Source organism: Molossus molossus, unplaced genomic scaffold (assembly GCF_014108415.1).
Source record: "Molossus molossus isolate mMolMol1 unplaced genomic scaffold, mMolMol1.p scaffold_m16_p_18, whole genome shotgun sequence".
In the NCBI taxonomy this organism is placed as follows: Eukaryota; Metazoa; Chordata; class Mammalia; order Chiroptera; family Molossidae; genus Molossus; species Molossus molossus.
In genome coordinates, this window is record NW_023425353.1 from 11,733,292 (window position 1) to 11,752,493 (window position 19,202).

A 19,202-nucleotide genomic window follows, 5' to 3' on the forward strand; every position below is an offset into this window, starting at 1 on the left:
CCAAGGTCCCTGGTCTCTTGCACCCTATCACATACTACAAAGGGTGTTTCTAAGAGTTGCTCAAAGCGGGAGAGAACAGCTTGAAGAGACAGTGTCCCCCAACATCATTACCTTCTGGGGTTTTTAATGCCCCCATAAGTCAAGCCTCTGGATCTTGACCCTCACCCATTCTTTTCTTTATAACTTTCTGATTCCACTCAGCAAACATTCTCATTCCTGCCCTTCCCAGAAGATTAACATTGCACCAGCATATTATAATTTGGGTTTTTAGGTACTTTCTTTTAGACACATATTGAAATATTTACAAGTGAAATGAAATAACTGGAATTTGCTTCAAAATAATGCAGGAGAGAATAGCAGGATTTAGAGGTGGCACGACTGGTCGTTTGTCAATCATTCATGACCTTGGACGATGAGTGTTGGATGGATCACGCTGCAATTTTCTCTACTTTTGTGTATGCTTAACTTTTCCCAAATAAAGAGATTTTCAAAATCCATCATCTGCGGTCAGCATAGCTCCTGACATATTTTTTCAGGATGGTATTTACTTGTAATCCACATTTTACATAATGAAGTTGAGATACTGATGAACCTTTCAATGTGTAGCAAGACTCAACTTGATGTTTCCTAGTTATCCAGAGGAATCCAGGACCATCTTAGGTTAAATTTTAGGGTAACTGAAAAAGGTCTACTCTCCACCCTGCTTCCAGTCTCCCTCCTGGCTGCTGTTCCCCGTTTGCTGTTTGGTGGTAACCTGTACACGTCACACATTTATTTTTCTCCTCTGCTCCAGTGTCTCCAGGTTAGAACAGTGGTTCTCAACTGGAGGGGGTGTTACCTGTCTCCCACCCCGGCTCCTGTAGGGGACATTGGCCATGTCCACAGACATTACTGGTTGTCACAAGTAGGGGTGGAGGAGGATGGGCTCCTAGTATCAAGTGGGTAGAGGCAAGGTTGCTGCTAAACATCCCATAATGCTAAGACTAGCCCCCCATCCCCATCAGAGGATGATCTGGTTTAAGAGGACAGTGTAGAAATTGGGGTGGAGGAAACAGGTTAGATGATCTGAGATAACAGTGATATATATTAATGTCTGGAACTTTGAGTGATAACTAAATTCAAACCCAGGTGTCATTATATATGGTGTTACGTATACAGGCTAATAAAACAGTGTGTGATTTCGTCCTACATAGTAAATACTATAGGTATGGGGGCCGAGGGAAGGGATAGGTGGTTAGGAACCGTGTATCAGATCACAAAGGTGAAATTCTGGGAGTTGGCCTAAGTGTACTTCCAAATCCCCAACAGGAAGCTCAAGCCAAAGGTTTAACATGCTTGCTGAAGCACAAAACATTCTTCAATGGCAAACATCCATAGGATATGCCAAAATCAAAATACACACACACACACACACACACACACACACACACACACATACACACACAGCAAATAAGTGATCAAAGTTTTAAAACATGATAAAAAATGGAATCACAACTCTAGAACATAAGAGAGTCTACCAGTAAATGTAGCCAATTTTCAAAAGTGGCAGAATAAAGTAAGAGCCCAGAGAAACATCCTGTACCAAACTGAAGTTTATACACAAAAAGATGGTCTCTGTCCGCAGACTGAGTCTGGACAAGATGTTAACGCCAGCTCAACCCCTTGTGCTTTCTCTAATATCTGTGGGAAATGGAAAAACGGCCACAAGCTCCTGCCATCCCTGTCACATGTACCTTTGCAATTTAACTGTGTCACTCATCCCATCAAGAGGGCGTATCACCTTCTCCACTCTTTGAAACTGGGCTTGACCTCGTGACTTGCTTTGGTCAATGTGACATTAGCAAACGTGCTGCAGGAAGTGTTTATGTAGGACTTGCGTGCAGGGCTTCATACTCTCGCGTTTCTCTCTGAAACCCTAAGACTGCCAGGTGAACCAGCCCAGGCTAGCCCACTGGAGGACGAGAGACACATGGAGCAGACACAGGCCGTCTCAGCTGAGCATATCCTAGACACAGCAGGCTGCCAACTACCAGACAGGAGAGTGAGTCCACGCGCGACCACCCAGCCTCAGAAGAACCTGCAGTCTGCAGAGACAGCCAAGCTGATCCTGCAGGAAGACCCGAGCAGCCAACCTATCGAATCATAAATAAGTAAATAATTCTTGTTTTAACTCATTGGGATCATTTGTCACAGAGCAAAATTCAGCTGTTGGAGTTTCTAAGAGTGTGTAGAGGACAGAGGACAGGGGACAGGCTGAGATATCAATCATTTTCTTAACCAATGCACTTTGTTTTTGGTTTATCCTTAAGGTTTCTCAGTGGAATTCCACGTCACGAGACACAGCACCTGCTGACAACCTGATCAACTCATGCTTCTCTAGAACTGAGTCACCCTCCTCTGCATGGGAACAGTTCACAGATACTCTGCTTTTCTATCCCATCTGCAGGGGAATATTTTGTACTTCTGGGGAACCTAAAATGCATTTAGCCTTATTTGATGATGTGAAAGCTCAAAAAAGCGATCTTATTTCCTCATGACTACACCCACCGATTACATCTTGAGCCCAGGCAAGAGGGAAATAAGCAGACAACCTAACCCAAGTTCAATTTCTGGGCATTTCTGACTGCAGTATGTCTGTGTCTGGTTACCCAGGCCTGGTCCCCTTCAAGCTCAAGGGCCTGACCACACATTCAGAGCAAGCCCACACGTGCAGCGCCCTCTGCAATGCCCGTGCACCTCCCTGGCCTCCACTACTAACACGTGGGTGAGGAGAAAGGGAGAGAAAAAGGAAGACTACTGATCAAAGTAGCTTAGTAATAATACTAAGCTCATTCTCTAGTTGCTGTCTTGGTTGCAAAACTCAGGGTGGGAATCCAAAGAGCATGCTAATAAGTAAATTTGTTCCAGTAAGGCACAACCCTAACTGAAATAATCTGTTCTACTCACTGATTCAATCAATTTGAAAAAAATTCATGGACATAAGCTAAGCAATTTGGGCAGCTTTCAAATATGACTGTAATAAAGAATAAACCCATGTTTACAAATCCTGGTCTCTGTCCAGGGTAGAGGAGGCCAAGGGAACAGGGAAAACGTGGAGTTCTGACCCAGAGATGAACCCTTGGAGCTTTAACGTTCTCTTCTGTAAAATGGGGATACGATCTGGTACTGCTGCTGTAAGATTAAATGTGCAAAGCTCAGAGTGTAATGCTGAGAACAGAGGCAAGATTCAATAATGGTGGATAGCCCTGGCCGGTTTGGCTCAGCAGTTAGAGCATCGGTCTGCGGACCAATGAGTCATGCGGGTTTGATTCCAGTCAAGGCATGTACCCTGCTTGCGGTTCATCCCTGGCTGTTTGGGGTCGTGCAGGAGGCAACCAGTCGATGTGTCCCTCTCGCATTGATGTCTCTCTCTCTCTCCCTCCCTCCCACTCTATCTGAAGATAAATAAAAAAATATCCTCAGGGGAGGATTAAAAACAAATAAATAGGAGTGGATATGACTGGATATCAACTTGACCCTAACACTCAAATTTAAACCAATGTCAAACAACAGCAATGTCATCCCTGAACTTCTCAATGTGTTTAGCTCTAAAAGTAATACGTACTTGAGCTCACATTTCAAAAATTCAAAGTTATGTTTTATTGGACATCCGCCTCATTCCATAATACGCTACCTCTTTTAAAGCCATGCGAGGCACGTTCCTGGCTCTCGAAATTGCTTCCTCCCACTTTAAGATCAAGGGAGTTAAGCAGCAATACCGAGAAGGCGGCGATACCCCAAAGGAGCGTAAGGCAGACGAGGAGAAATGGACACCCTGTCCCTGCAGATCGGCGCTCCTGTCGCTGACTTGGCTTGTGGCACCCCTCTGCGGAGTGGCTTTCAGGGCATGTCATGTTCAAGGATGGCATACCAAAGCAACACAGGGCTCTGCGTTAAAGCTTCTAAGTGTTGTCAGACACAACCAAAATACACACCGACGGCAATTCAGGGAACCGTGAGACGGAGTTTGGGGGAAAGGACACGTTTATAGAAATGCGGATGAAATCTAAGCTTCATGACATTTTCTTTCCAAATAACAGCCCAGCATAAGGATTCAACCGACGATCAAATTAATGACCACGTTATCAATAACCTCTGAAGATGTTTCTATCAGCCAGGCTCTGGAGGAGGATCTGTGTTATCCATGCTCGAAGCAAAACGGAACAGAGGCAGGCCCCCGAGACTGCGCATGGCTGCGCTGATATGCAGGCGTCCACTTCCGTCCACTGTGCCTTTTGGCCCTTGACTTGGATCCTAATAATCTTCACTCTATCCAGCCTTGGCCATCTGCTAAATACGATGTCCAAGACAACCTACTTGCCTCGAATCCGACACCGCCAGCTGCTCCTATAGTCCTGTACACGTCACATCCAGCCAATATGCTCTGGGGGGAGGGTTTATGCCTGCTGAGGGTGAGGGCTGCACCGTCAGCCACAGCTGCAGAGGAGAGTGACGCACAGCTGGGCCTGAACCCCGCGCGGCCTTCCTGAATTGCAGAGAAGAGGATCTGTCCGCTGATGGTTAGCAGGTAACTGCATTCAGAAACTAACGTGTCTGATCAGGACCAGGGCCAGCACTTCTCATCAGATCTGATTTCAGATCTGCTTGTCCCCTCCTCCCATGGCCCTCACCTACAGGGCCACATGGCCCGGATGCTGCAGCTTCCTTCACTCTGACTTCAACACCGTGCTACCGTTCACCAGATTTGGGTTCGAGATGCTGTCCGGAACTTCCTGGCACAAATCATTCAACACTTGGCTATTTTCATACAACTGCATTTCAGTGAGGCACAGACCAGATTCCTTTAATAATAAGTGAAACACTTGTCAGTAGTTTAGGAAATGTTCCTATGTACAAGAAGACAGTAATAGCATCAAACCACCCACCACTAACCGACAGTGAGAGCATCGTTCTTTTCCTGAATTTCCTTTTTAATACTTGCAAATACGACTTCTCCTTGTCTCACTGTTTCTAAGGCACACGTTTCTTTGTGTCCTTTTGACACCCTGACAACATTTTCCATTCTCTCCTGGCTGTCACCGCTGCCGTGAGATGACAGAACAGAATCAGAGGGGCCGGTGCACTGAGCACCCTCAAGCGCCGGGAGTAAAGTCAGAGGACAGCAGGTGCAATCTGGGGGGTGGCGTGGCTCGGGCAGCTGGAGCATGTCCAGGCAGCGAAGGGTCTCAGTCTCCCAGTCAGCTGAAGGCAAGGGACCAAGTGTGCACTCCTGGCCTGGAGGCCTGGTTTAACTTCCACTCATGAATCCCCAGCACCACACCTTTAGCCTGGTCTGCCTCACAGGCACACGAAACATGACAGAAGCTGCTCACAAGAGACGGAAGAGCCCACCAGAGGGCAGGGTATGGCCCCTTCATCGTCCATTTCCCAACACTGACACACACTCTCCGGGGTGGCTTTCCATCCACAGATGAGCAAACTCCACGATCCTCAGCCACGGGCCGCGATTAATATGAAAAGGCAACACAATTATAACTGCTAATAGGATTCACCCTCCCCCTTCAAACGGAGCTTGAGCACTGACCTGCTTACTTACTGTTCATCCATGATAGTGGTAGAAATTAGTCAATTCACAAGTTACTCATTTCCAGAGGGTTGAGATTCGTGGTCAGAGAAGGCCACGGAGGAAATGGTCTACTTAAACCAGCCATTCTCTACCAGCCACCCCACATCTCCAGCCCTCCAGTCTATTATTTAATTCTCAGATTTGGCTTGGGGGGTCCTAGTACTTGAAACCAGCGCTGCGGGGCGACAGCGAGGCCCTCTTGCCAGCAGCAGGCTTGCCTATTGTCAACACAGGCCACTTCAATTTTCACCAGGATCAAACTGTCCCGGGCTGGGCATGCAATGCTATTTCCTCTGGCTTTGGACTCACTCAGCACTCAATTCAAAGCCAAAGCAGAAGGGAGGGAGGGAGTGGGCAAGCCGGGCACTTGGCACGTGAAACTCCACAGGCCCGCATGGTGATTTCTGTCCTTCTGAGGCACGACGCTCCAGAGTCACAAGGTCTGGGGGAGGCGGCCCACCTGCCCCTCCCCGGTCAGTCCCCTCAGAGGACAGGTTGCTCTTAAACTGAACGGAAGTAACAGAAATTCCAACCCAGCAAACTGCGACCTAGAGTCCTAAGCTACGGTGTAAACCATTTCACACAGATATCGTCATGACCTCTGAATAATAATTTTTAAAACCGCATGTGATGTGGGGAAGCTGGGGCAAGGGCAGCTTATGCCAGGCTTGGCGGGCGACTCGCCCCAGGTTCTCACTTCGCTGTGGCAACGCCAGGCGACTTGGACTCTCTCTTGCTAGTCATCCAGCCACGCACTGAAAGGCCAACAAAATCAAAGGCTTAGGAAAGTGGCTGACTGTCCGCGCGTAGCAGTGACTTCAGCCGAAACAGAGGACGTGAACTCTCACCCTCCTTCTTCATCGCCCCGCAGCAGAGAGCGGCTCAGGCACCCGCTTACAAAAGACCCGGAGTCCAAAAAGCACGGTGTCGGGACTGCTTTAAATCTCCACCCTGTAAGCAGCAAGGAAAATAGCAAGAGACGATGTGTACAGGATCAAAGGGGTCACCAGACTGATCCTTCTCTTGAAAAAATTTTTTCTTAGCAGTAGGTGAGGTTATTGCACCTGACGTTCAGTACAGTAACCAAGCATCCAGATGGCATTATGAGGGCTGGGGAGGACTATGTAAATATCCTGTAGGTCTCAGATACTCAAAATAGTAACACAACCTTGCTTTTCCTTTTTTTTTTCTTTCTTTATCTTTTATCCTCACCTGAGGACATTTTTGTATTTATCTTCCGATACAGCAGGAAGAAGGGGGGGGGGGAGAGAGAGAGAGAGAGAGAGAGAGAGAGAGAAAGATCGACATGAGAGAGACATATCGAGTGGTCGCCACCCACACGACCCCAACAGGGGCCGGGGCCAAAATGCAACCGAGGTACGTGCCCTCAACGGGAACCGAACCCAGGACTCTCCAGACCGCAGGCCGACACTCCAACCGCTGAGCCAAACCGGCCAGGGCCACAACCTTGCTTTTTCATACAGTTGTAGAAAGAGGTGAGGGGTGGGGGGCTGGTATGGTGTCCTCGGTTTAAGTCACAAGATCCTAGCTCTCAGCACCCACTCACACGACTGCGGCACGCTGAGGCAGGCTGACTGGGCGGTGCCAGCGAGCCCTTGCTCCATGTTCAAGCCCTGTGTGATCTCCTCCCTTGCAGGGTGGGCTGACCCAGCAGCTAATTTTTAGCCAGCAGAAGGAGGCAGAGGCAGAGGGACATCCCTTCAGTGATCAGGTTACATGAGAGTCTAACGTCCGCCTCCCTGCCTGCTCTGCTCACACAGCTTGGTGAAGTCAATGGCCATGCTAGGGAAGCCCATGTGGGAACTGAAGGGAAACAGGTCCTTTTGTAGTAACTGAATTCTGCCAATAACCCGAGTGAGCAGGAAAGTGGACCCTTCTCCCCCTGAACTTTCAGTGAGACCCCAGCTGACACTGGGCTGCAGCTTGTGAGAAACCACGAGGCAGAGGGCCCACGGAAACCGAGAAATGGTCGGTGTGTGCTGTTTTAGCTGCTAAGCCTGTAGAAAGGTGCTCCACAGCAATAGAGAGCCACGCACGAAGAATGGGAGCTGGGATGTGACACTGCACACATCACAGCGGTCCTCCTTCCAGAGCTGAGAGTCCAGTGTTAGCTCCCATGAGGGATGGGGGCCCTGGCTTCCACGAGGAGTCCACGCTTCAGCCTTTTTCTTCCTCTGGTTTATCAGCTATTAAAAGTTGGTTCTGGCCCTGGCTGGTTTGGCTCAGCAGTTAGAATGTCGGCCCGTGGACCAAAGAGGCCTGGGTTCGGTTCCCGCTAAGGGCATGTACCTCGGTTGCAGGTTGTCCCCGGCCCTGGTTGGGGTCGTGTGGGAGGCAGCCACTTGGCGTGTCTCTCTTACATCAATGTTTCTCTCTCTCTCTTCCTCCTTCTCTCCCTCCCACTCTATATCTCAAGATAAAATGCAAAAATGTCATTGGGTAAAAATTTAAAGGAAAACAAAAAGTTGGTCCCATACCTTGTGAATAAACTCTTAACCCTCACAAACCTGAGCTGCCATGTTAATGCACAGTTTCTAGAGTTTGAGGGAAGCAATATGTTCAGAGTCCAAGTTCCAGCCCGGGAAATGTAGCAAAATTAATGAGTAAGTCCCCAATGATGCAGACAGACATCGATAATTCTGGGACAAAGAGTTTTCAGCTGCTTTTATGTTTAAACAAACATAGAAAACCAATAAATTACAGCATCCAACCTTCTTAACGAACGATGTCCCTGGGCAAGGTGTACAGCACATGCACTGGCACGAGCAGCCGCTGTTGCTAACTCACAGCAACCGCGCTAAGTGCACACTGATCACACGCCTGCCGCCTTTCTGCTTCCGCTGCAGCACTGAACCGGGCCACCACACTGTCGTCTCCGAAGATCGATCACACACGAATCCGCCCTCGGGGCAGTGTCGCACAGGGCTTTCCCCATTCCAAACCATGCACTCTGTGAAGACTGGGCTTGATGCTATTACTATGAGGGGGACTTCAGCGCCCTGTCCCTGTCCTCCTGAAATCAACTCATTAACTCATCAAAACATTCCACTTCATCCACTGACAAACCCGTGAAAAATGTTTTCTCAAGACAGTGTTAACGCTGTCAGAGCGTCTGATTTAAGAGCCTTTGGTGAGCAATGTTTGGGGAAACACAAAAAGGTTATGTAAGTGGACAAATGTCTTCAAATCCACAAATTAGGGAAGTTCCTTTCATGTAAGTGATAGTTTCCAGGGAGGCCTGGCCCATCTCGGGGAGGACGCAGATTACGGCTACCTGAACGGTTCAGCTTTGCATTTAAAATGCACCTGAGTTCAACAGAGGATAAAATTAAATTGCAACGAAGAAAGACAAAATCTTTCCCAGCAGGCCTTGATTGATAGAATGTGCCATTTGTAGCGGAACAAAATGGAAAACCAGAAGTTTGTTCCCAGTCATCAGGGCCTCACTGGGCCAACTTTCTCTCCTTGGAGGAAATAATATGATTTCTTCATAGAGCGTTTAGCCCACTAACGTGTGCTCAGGATCTTTCAATTCCTGCAGCAGCTCAGTCGGAAAAAACGGCTCCAGTGTGGGAGGTGTAGGTAACACTTAAGCAGGAAGAAGCTTATCTTTTAAAAGCTGCCTTTGACAATAATCGAGAATAAGTCACTCCTTAGAAAACAATGCAGATGGATCTCCTGGAGTTAAACGTGATGAGCTCGTTGTGCACGCGACCTGGGTATATAAGACCAGTGTGGTGACTCAGTGTGGAGTGTTTGAAACCTGGCTGGTCAACCCAGGTTAAAGTCTTGCTCTTCCACAGAACAGCTGTGTGATCGTGGGTGAGTTCATCACCATCTCACTGTGCCTCAGTTTCCTCATCTGTAAAACAGAGATCACTCCTCCATAACCTCATAGAGTTCTTAAAAGAGAATTAAATATTGATCACAGTGCCTAACACATCCAACTCTCTTTTCAAATGTGGCTGTAGTGACCCTATTCCAAAGAGGCAGGCATGCCCTGTGAGCACCCAGCCAGGCGTGCACACACACACAAAGACACGATGATAACTCTACTTCTGGTTACGGACAGACGGATCATGTTGGATTTCTAAGCTAAATTCAGTCAACCATGACCCCTCTACCCCACTCCAATCTTTCATTTCAATACAATGGTACTATCTTTCAACCCAGCAGACCAAACCCCAAGCCCAGGAATCATTTTGACTCCTCCCTTTCTTGACACACTCACATCTGATATATCAGTAAATCCAAAAGAGTCTAAACACACCTCAGATCCTTCCACCAGTCCCTCCAGCTTCTCCACACTAACTCGAGCCTCGCCCACCACGTGCAACCTAAACAACGTCCAGCAGCCTTACCTACCTGGTCTCCCAGCTTTCTCCCCTACCCTCCACTCCCTTCTCTCCATAGCAGCTAGACCAGTGACTTCCTGGCTGGCTGCTAAAATCACCTTTCATGAGCTTTAAAAGGAAAACAAAGGCAGACAACAACAATGACAACATGTTGTTCAGATTAACTCGGTGTGGCCTGGGCATGTGGCTGTTTCAAAACTTCCTCTGTGATTCTGAGAGTGACAACCACTCAGTTAGAATGAACTTTCAGAAATTAAACATCTGCCGGCAGATTCTTCTTGCTGTGATCCCCAGGGTTCACACAGTCCAGCCCCCTCGGCCTCCTTCCTCTTTCTCAAGTATTCTAAGCATTGCACCACCTCCAGGCCTTTGCCCAGCTGACCCCTCTCTCTGCTAGACTGCTCCCCATTCAGCTCTTTGCGGGGCAGGTTGTTACGCCTCTGAACCGGCCCATCCTAGGTATGAGCTAGCTCGTCACTCTGGTCCCCTCTAGCACCAGGCTCTGCCGGCCAACACCTGAAGCGCGGGGCACAGCCCAGGGGGTCGGTGCATCTGGGGGAAATCCAGGCTGGAGGGTCCCCAAAGTTTAAGCAGCTTAGAGGTCCTCATCCCTTCCAGTCACCAGGGCGCCACTTCTCACTTCCTCTGCCGTAGCACTGACCACACTTTATCACCTGCTCAACACCTGCCTCCCTGACCCCGCGGACAGCTCCCTGACGGCGGGGCCCACACTTAGCTCATTTTGTTTATATGCCCAGCTCTACCTCAGTGTCAGCACAGAGAAGTCAGACAAACGTTTGTTTTCTGCAAAGAACGAGAGGTGAAGACGAGGAAAGGGGTAAGGGAGAACAACGATGAAAGAAAACATTGGCCAAGGGTTCTAGAGAGTTGAAAGAATTCTGGGATTTATGTCCAAAGAATCTGATTCAACGCCTGGCTATGTATTGGCTGTGTCATGTGACCAGAGGTCAGTGACCTGAACATTCTGGGCAAGTGGGTGACGTGCCCACTCCTGGGGTGGACCTGAGGGTAAAATGAAAGCACGTGGGTGACTGTAGGCACCACACCCCACCGTGTGCAGACCAGGGATTGGTACACTGAGGGAGCTGAAAAGTGGACGGAGATAAAGACTACTCTGGAGGGAAAGGCAAAAAGAAAAAACACATACTAAATATTAATGACAACTGCTACAGCCAGCTTCTTGCCTTCTGTTCCTAACTGGTTAAATACACAGCTTTCAAAGTTATGTTGCCTTGGTGTAAATCAAAGCTTCGTCACTGATGATGTGGGACAGGGGCCAGGAACCCAGAGTCACTGGGACAATCCCATCCATTGACTGTTTATGTAAATAAAGTTTTATTGGAACACAGCAATGACCACGGTTTACACATTGCCTTTGGCTGATTTTTCCCTACAACAGAGTTGAATAGTTGGGACAGAAACCTCATGGCCTTCAAAGCCAAAAATACTTACTATTTGTCTTTTTACAGAGGAAGTTTGCCAGCCCAGCTTTAAGCAAATAACTTCCCTACGTCTGAGTCCCCTCGATCTAGAACATGGAGGTAGATAACAGTATCTCCTTCAGAGAGCTGTTGAGAAAGTCAAATGAGATAACCCAGCAGAGCGCCAGGTAAATATGACAAATTCAGTAAATACTGATTGAATGTTTCTGTTAAATTATCAGTACTAAACTCCATCCCTTCATCCCACTACCCACCCATTCATTAATTCACTCACTAACTCATATCTTCCACAAGTACTTACTAAGCACCGAATAAGTGCCAACGATGGAACTAGGATATATTTTACTGCAGATATATCTATTAGATGGACAAAAGCCAAATACATAAATAAATAAATAAATAAAATTTTTCTGTTCCCAGTGTGCTCAAAGCCTGTGAGTTATGTAATGGTGACATAAGTATTAGGAGATACAGTGCTAGCACGATGTTAACCACACATGAAACAGGAAGCCAGGTGCCTGGCCCACAAGGAGCCCTCACGAAATGTGGGGGCATGATGACGGCTGGCAGTGGTGAGAAAGGGCCCAGCCACCATGCAGGTCTGCAGTGATGGCGCAGAAACTGCCCACGTCTTATGGTGAATGGATTGTGTCTATCTGTGAACAGCACATGAACATCACCCCAAATCTACAAACAGCTTTCACAGGCGGTGTCTTATTCGGGCCTCGGTACCACTGCTGAGTGCCCTGGGGAACCGAGAGTCATTTTAGACGTCAGACCTGCTGGAGGAGGTGCGGAGCAGTGGCTGCTGGTAGGACAGTGTGGACAAAGAGCCAACCAAGCACCGGGCCAGCCTGCCTGGTCCCCTTTAAGTTCTCACTCTTACCATTTCAGATAAAACCTCTGTAAAATGGATTTCAGGCTTTATTGCCCTCTTAAACGTAATCGAAGCCTCAGTAAATGACTAAGCTAGTCTTTTTATTGTTTTTATTATTTTTAATATTTTTTTCTTTATTGATTTTAGAGAGAAAGGGAGAGAGAGGGAGAGAAAGATAAAAACATCGATGAGAGAGAACATCGATTGGCCGCCTCCTGCATGCCCCCCACTGGGGATCAGGCCCACAACCTGGGCATGTGCCCTGACCGGGAATCAAATGGGTGACCTCTTGGTGCTTGGGTCGACGCTCAACCACTGAGCCACACTGGCTGCGCTAAGCTGGTCCTTTTAAGTAACAACTGGGTGACCAGGCTCCAGGAAATCCAGTCTCGGGGTATAGTCCCCATGCTAAGTGTCACAGAAAGGCAGAGCCCTGGAGAGCTCTCTGGTGAACACAGTGTGTGTGCTTCAGTGTACAGGTCAGTAACACAAAGCTGGTTCCTCTGAACCCTCAATATATGTTGTGTTACTGCCTGCGTACGACCTTCTCCAGGCTGTCAGGTAACTGGCTCACATGTAAGTTGGTTTCATTAAGCATCAACTCTAAGATGCCAAGGCCCTTAAATTAAAAGGACCCTTCCTTAGCTGCTGAGGCCCTGGATGAAATGCAAGTTGTGATTTACTTATTATGTTAACTTTTAATTCAGGTCATATAAAATAGCAAAGTACACAAATCTTTTTTTTTATCCTTACCTGAGGACATTTTTCCATTTTTTGTTCAGATAGAGTGGGAAGGAGAGAGAGGAAGAGAGAGAGAGAGAGAAACATCGACGTGAAAGGGACACATGGAGTGGCTGCCACCTGCACGACCCAACCAGGGCTGGGGACAAACTGCAACCGAGGTGCATGCCCTTAGCGGGAACCAAACCCAACTCTTAGTTGGACCTCAGGCCAACTCTCTAACCGCTGAGCCAAACTGGCCAGGGCAGTACACAAATCTTAAGTGTACAGCTGTATGGATTTTCACAGATGCAACTTCAGTCCAGATAAAGACAAACATTGGCAGTGTCCCAGTAGCCTCCCGTGTGCCCCGCCCCCGTCGGTATCCCCACACTTATAATAATGGAACCATACACCAGTCTCTTGTTTCATCTGATTTCACTCATCGCTGCATCTCTGAGAAGCACCCATGTTCCAGGTAGCAGTGGCTTGTTATTTTTGATCACTGTAGAGAATCCCATCATATGAAAACACCATGATTTATTTATCCAACAATTTGCTGTTTTAGTGAGAAATTATTTCTCTCCCTTGAGATTCAATTCCTTCAACTTTGAAATAACGATAGCATCAACAACCTCCTATAACTGTCATGAAAACTGATACAATGATCCATTCATTGAATAACACCCCAAAACACTGGTTATTACTGTCTACAACACTACAATATATACAATATAATATGCTTGGCATATTGCTTTCAACATATGCAAACCATGATTGGCTAGCTGACAACATCACAGGTGCTTATTTGTGAACAATCCCCTAATTACATTCTCTCTCCCTATTATGCACCTCGGGTCAATCAGTATTGTGCCTGGTACAGTTACACTCTATAACCTAAGTTGGAGTTCTCAGATAATAAGGATAAATTAGTAAGACCGACTTCAAGCACATATATGAGTGACACGTTAGCTCTCTTCTTTGGGCTCAGCTGTCAGTGAGGAGCAAGCATGAGTTCCGCTGCCTCTCCTCCATCATCGACCACTTTTCACAGGGCAATAACCACCTGCTTCCATCCCCAAAGCCCTGAAAATCTGTTCATGTTTCTCAGAACTACAGAGCAAAATGTTAGTTGGGAATCCATGTCCCAGATCACTTTTTATAATCTCCGGAGGGAAAGGGAACATTTTTGTTTGTGATTTTTCAGTCGTTTGCATAAATGTGCAGAAGATAAACTGACAGGAGGTTTATCTGTGAATTTCAGACACTGCACACCGCCTCCCATGAAACTGGAGGGAGACTGAAATCCTATCTGGTCGGAAGGCAGGCCACGGGGATACAGACCTGTGTAACTGCAGCGTTCAGATGAATGCCACGTTAGCAAGGTCATCTCCACTGGTAGTAGCCCAGGAGCAGAAACTGCCATATATATTTTCTGTTTAAAAAATAGTTACTTTTGCCCTAGCCATTTTTTTTCAGTGGTTAGAGCATCGGCCGGCGGACCAGAGAGTCCTGGGTTCGGTTCCCGCTAAGGGCACATACCTCGGTTGCAGTTTGTCCCCAGCCCTGGTTGGGGTCGTGTGGGTGGCAACCACTTGGTGTGTCTCTCTCACATTGATGTTTCTCTCTCTCTCTTCCTCCCTACTGCTCTATCTGAAGATAAATGCAAATAAAAAAAGTTACTTTTTAAACTAACTTAGTATCTTTAGAGTTCAACATTTTCTTTTTTTTTTTTTTTTGTTTCGTATTGACTTTCTTCTAGAACTTAAGACAGCTGAAGTACATGGCATCACTAGGCTACCACAGACAGGAAGGAGAAGAATGAGATCCACTAACACAAAACCTCGTGAGTTAAAATAGTGACCTCCAAACCAAACATGCCCCGTGCTGATGAGGAATTTGTCAAGTGGGCACAGGCATACTTGGTTAGAGTAGTGTTAATCTGGAATAGCCTATCAAAATTAATACTGGGCCTCGCCGGCATGGCTCAGAGGATTGAGTGTCATCCCATGGACTGAGAGGTCCCGGGTTTGATTCCCGGTCAGGGCACATGCCCAGGTTGTGGGCTCGATCCCCAGCAGGGGGCGTGCAGGAGGCAGCCTATCAATGTTTCTCTCTCACATGGATGTTTCTATCTCTTTCTCTAAAAAAAAAAAATCAATAAAAATATATTTAAAAAAATTTATACTGGGTATACTAATTGGTCCAGGAAATCTATTTCAAAGAATTTATGTAAAGAAAAACCTTGGATAAGTGAATAAGGGCACAAACATGTGACCACAACACTTTGGTGTTATTTATTACTGGAAAAAATTGGAACGAACCAAACACCCCATTGTGGCATCACCAGTTCAATGTAACGCTATAAAGGGGTTAAAAAGCGGTAAGGAAAAGTTGCATCTACCAATATCAGGACGTAACTGTGACATAATATTAGCGTCACAACCACTTTATAGTAGTTTCATCCTACTTAGGTGAAGTAGTTTATGAAAGATTAACGAACGTAAGACAGCAGAGAGAACAAACACCAGTGGTTTCCTCCGGAGGTTGGGATCAAGGGCTTCTTACCTCCCCTTCTTCTTAATGGACCCCCATGCTGACTGAAATTGGTACAATATAATTATTCTTAGAACCAGAAAAAAATTAATTGCATTTTGCAAAAACACTATATTCAAATGCTGATATAGTTGTATAAATTTTGATAATATTTGTACATGCATCAAATTTTGTATGTATATTTTGTGGTTCTGATTTATGAACATATCAGATTTTAGTATATTTGTATCAAATACATAAATGATAAGTGGATTAATCCACACATGCCCCATATTACAGAGAACACCTGGCAAAGACGACCCAGGGCAGTGAAGGCCACATGACTTCTCCGTGGCCAGGAACAGGCCAGTCCCACACGCTAAGGCCTAACCCCTCCCCTCCACATGGCCTGGGTGGGGAAGAAGACGCTGATACTGGATAGTTCTGCAGACACTCAGGGCCTGGCCTCACCTTGACCAGGGCAAGGACAGCAGGAAATGTTTTGCTACACATTCGACGCTGTTTCCCCAACAGGCCCAGAGTGAAATCAACTTCAGACAGAAATCATTATTCTCTCCTATGGCTTGAGATGGATGTGATTCTCTATATGCGTGGAATACGGTTTAAGGAGACATGGTCCATGCTGGAAGGCAGTCAGGACCTGGAGAAGTACTCAAAGCAACTGCCACAAGAACAGTCACAAGCAGAGGGCGACAATTCCACAGGTGACACCAAACTGAGGAGCAACCTCCACTGTGGGTGGTCACTTTCCTTTCCCATCCTCCAGGACCCTCTGCACAAGCATGAACACACACACGCTGTAGGGACACAGTGACATTTCCGGCTTTATCTGGGATCAGTTGCAGTCCCTTCCATGTCGCCAGCAGGACCTGTGCAAGCCCAGTTCTCAGTGATAGCTATCACTGCCTCTGCAATGCCCAGGTAAGACACAAAGACCATCTCAAGTGCTGGCTACAATCTATCCTCTTCAAAATAATAACAGTCAGTCCATCAGCACCAGCTGGGAAGTTACAACGTGCTACACTTTAACCCGGCCAGTTTGGCTCAGCAGTTAGAGCGTCAGCCCATGGACCAATGAGTCTTGGGTTTGATTGCCGTCAAGGGCATGTACCTCGGTTGCGGTTTGTCCCCAGCCCTGGTCAGGTCATGTGGGAGACAACCAGTCAATGTGGCTCTATCACATTAATGTTTCTCTCTCTCTTGTCTTCCCTCCCACTCTATCTAGTGATAGAAAAAATATCCTCGGGGGAGGAATAAAAAAACGGAAAGAAAAACAACAACAACGTACCACACACCACCCCAAGCACTCCAGAGGCACCGTTCCACCTCGCCTGCAGCAGCCCTCTGAGGTGATGTCAGTGGTTCTTCTCATATAACAGATCTGGCAACTGAGGCTTTGTGACAACAAGCAATTTGCCCAAAGTCATAATAGAAAGTGGCCGTGTAGGTTTCAGACCTGAGGCCACCGTCTTTCCGGTACAACCTAAGCTGTTGCCTATGTTATCATAATTATGACAATGACATCCCATGTGCACACTTCCCTTCCAGGCCCAGGACCAGGTATCCAACCTTCTAGTTCGTAAGGATGGGGGAGCCACCAAAAACCTTTTAAAAAGCCACAGAGGCGCTCACGCTCGCGTGCGCACACACACGTGAGGGCATTAAAGACAGATACACACAAGTAACAGACATCCTGATTATAGTAGAGAAGACAGTATTTTGGTGGAACAATAGATATTTCAGAGAAAAGTCTCCAGGGTGAATAATGCCTCAGGAATACCATGGTGAAAAATGACAGGTCCCTTTAATTTCAGGACTGATCAGAGCCTTTGCTATGCTAATGCACTGTCAGTTGTCACAAGGAGGCGGACACTGTACTAGGAGGCATTTCCCAGAACTCCACCAAGGTCAGGCATCTTCCAGGACAGGGCTCCTCCAAGTCCGGGGCCAGGCTAGTCTAACGTGTCAGGAGCATCACCTTCACCACTGGTTCTGAGTTGCAGAAGGCAAAGGCGCTATCTATCACTGGGAGATAAGGTCTCCACAACATAAGGGCACACAATTCCACTGTGGGGCTCACTGGAACAATCTGGAAGGATAACACCTTCAATATTATTCTGTACGGGGCAGGTGTGTGAGGGACACCCAGCTCCGATCTGGCTCCATCATGGTTGCCTGCACAGAGCTTCCAGACTAGAATCTCCTGGCACTGAGCCCTGCAGTCACCGAACTAATGATGATACCCCACAGAGCACTCCCCTCCACCCCACCCGGCCCCCCCTCCACCCCACCCGGCGCTCCCCTCCACCCCACCCCACCCGGCGCTCCCCTCCACCCCACCCGGGGTTACCCGCCACCCCACCTGGCCCCCCCTCCACCCCACCCGGCGCTCCCCTCCACCCCACCCGGGGTTCCCCTCCACCCCACCCCACCCGGCGCTCCCCTCCACCCCACCCGGGGTTCCCCTCCACCCCACCACACCCGGCGCTCCCCTCCACCCCACCCGGCGCTCCCCTCCACCCCACCCGGGGTTCCCCTCCACCCCACCCCACCCGGCGCTCCCCTCCACCCCACCCGGGGTTCCCCTCCACCCCACCCCACCTGGCGCTCCCCTCCACCCCACCCGGAGTTCCCCCCCACCCCACCCGGCGCTCCCCTCCACCCCACCCGGGGTTCCCCTCCACCCCACCCGGTGCTCCCCTCCACCCCACCCGGGGTTCCCCTCCACCCCACCTGGGGTTCCCCTCCATCCCCCCAGCTGGCTCCCAGGGAGGAATCCAGAGAAAGGCGCGCCCCTAAAGTAACGTGTGCACACTCAGACACCATTCCAAAGATCGAGTGCCACGCAGGATTTTCATCGATTACAGAGGACCTACCAATTTGCAGCCCTTGACATTCCTACCAGCAGGTATTGCGCACACTAAGAACCTGGGAAACAAAGGAAAAGACAGATGAACGCTCACGTACTTAGAAATGAGATCGGATTGCCCAGGACAGAATACCTGTGTTCTGCAACATTACTTAGTGTAGAAATACGAAGCCCTACAAACATGAAGGGGGCCGTGCGCGCCTTCCTAACTACTACAGGTGGACAACTTTCACACACCAGGTCCTATCTTCCCAGCACCCTTTCGGGGCAGGGCCACAGCGTCATTCCTCACTGAGCACCCACTCCGGTGCCAAGCCTGCCCGGGTGCGGAATAATCTCTGCTGAGTGGATAAATGCCTTCAACTGATGGAGGCACAAAGAAGTGTGTACTTTTTCGGTGCTCAGTGCAAGAAATGCTGGGGGGGATGTTCAGCACCTGATTCTGGAATGTCTGATGTAATCCATACTCAAATAAAATCAGTCCAAGAAAAGAGGGTGTTAGTCATGAGTTGGCGGTTCAGTAGCAATTCATTCTTTTTGCAAGTGGCTCTTTTCTTGTCCCTTCTCTTTCAGCCAGGGTTCAGTCAGGAGAACAGAAATCACATCAATAATTAGAATATTAAGCATTGCTAACAAGCCCTGGTCAGCCCTCAGACTAAAGGGTCATGGGTTCGATTCCCAGTCAAGTGCGTGTACCTGGGATGCAGGCTGGATC

At 48.1% G+C, this 19,202-nt stretch overlaps 1 protein-coding gene across 1 annotated transcript in view; it reads right to left on the reverse strand.

Moving 5' to 3' along the window:
• Positions 1 to 19,202, reverse strand: part of PTPRG (protein tyrosine phosphatase receptor type G) — a 524,592-nt gene that overhangs the window by 155,809 nt on the left and 349,581 nt on the right. The gene's annotated exons all lie outside the window — the stretch shown is intronic.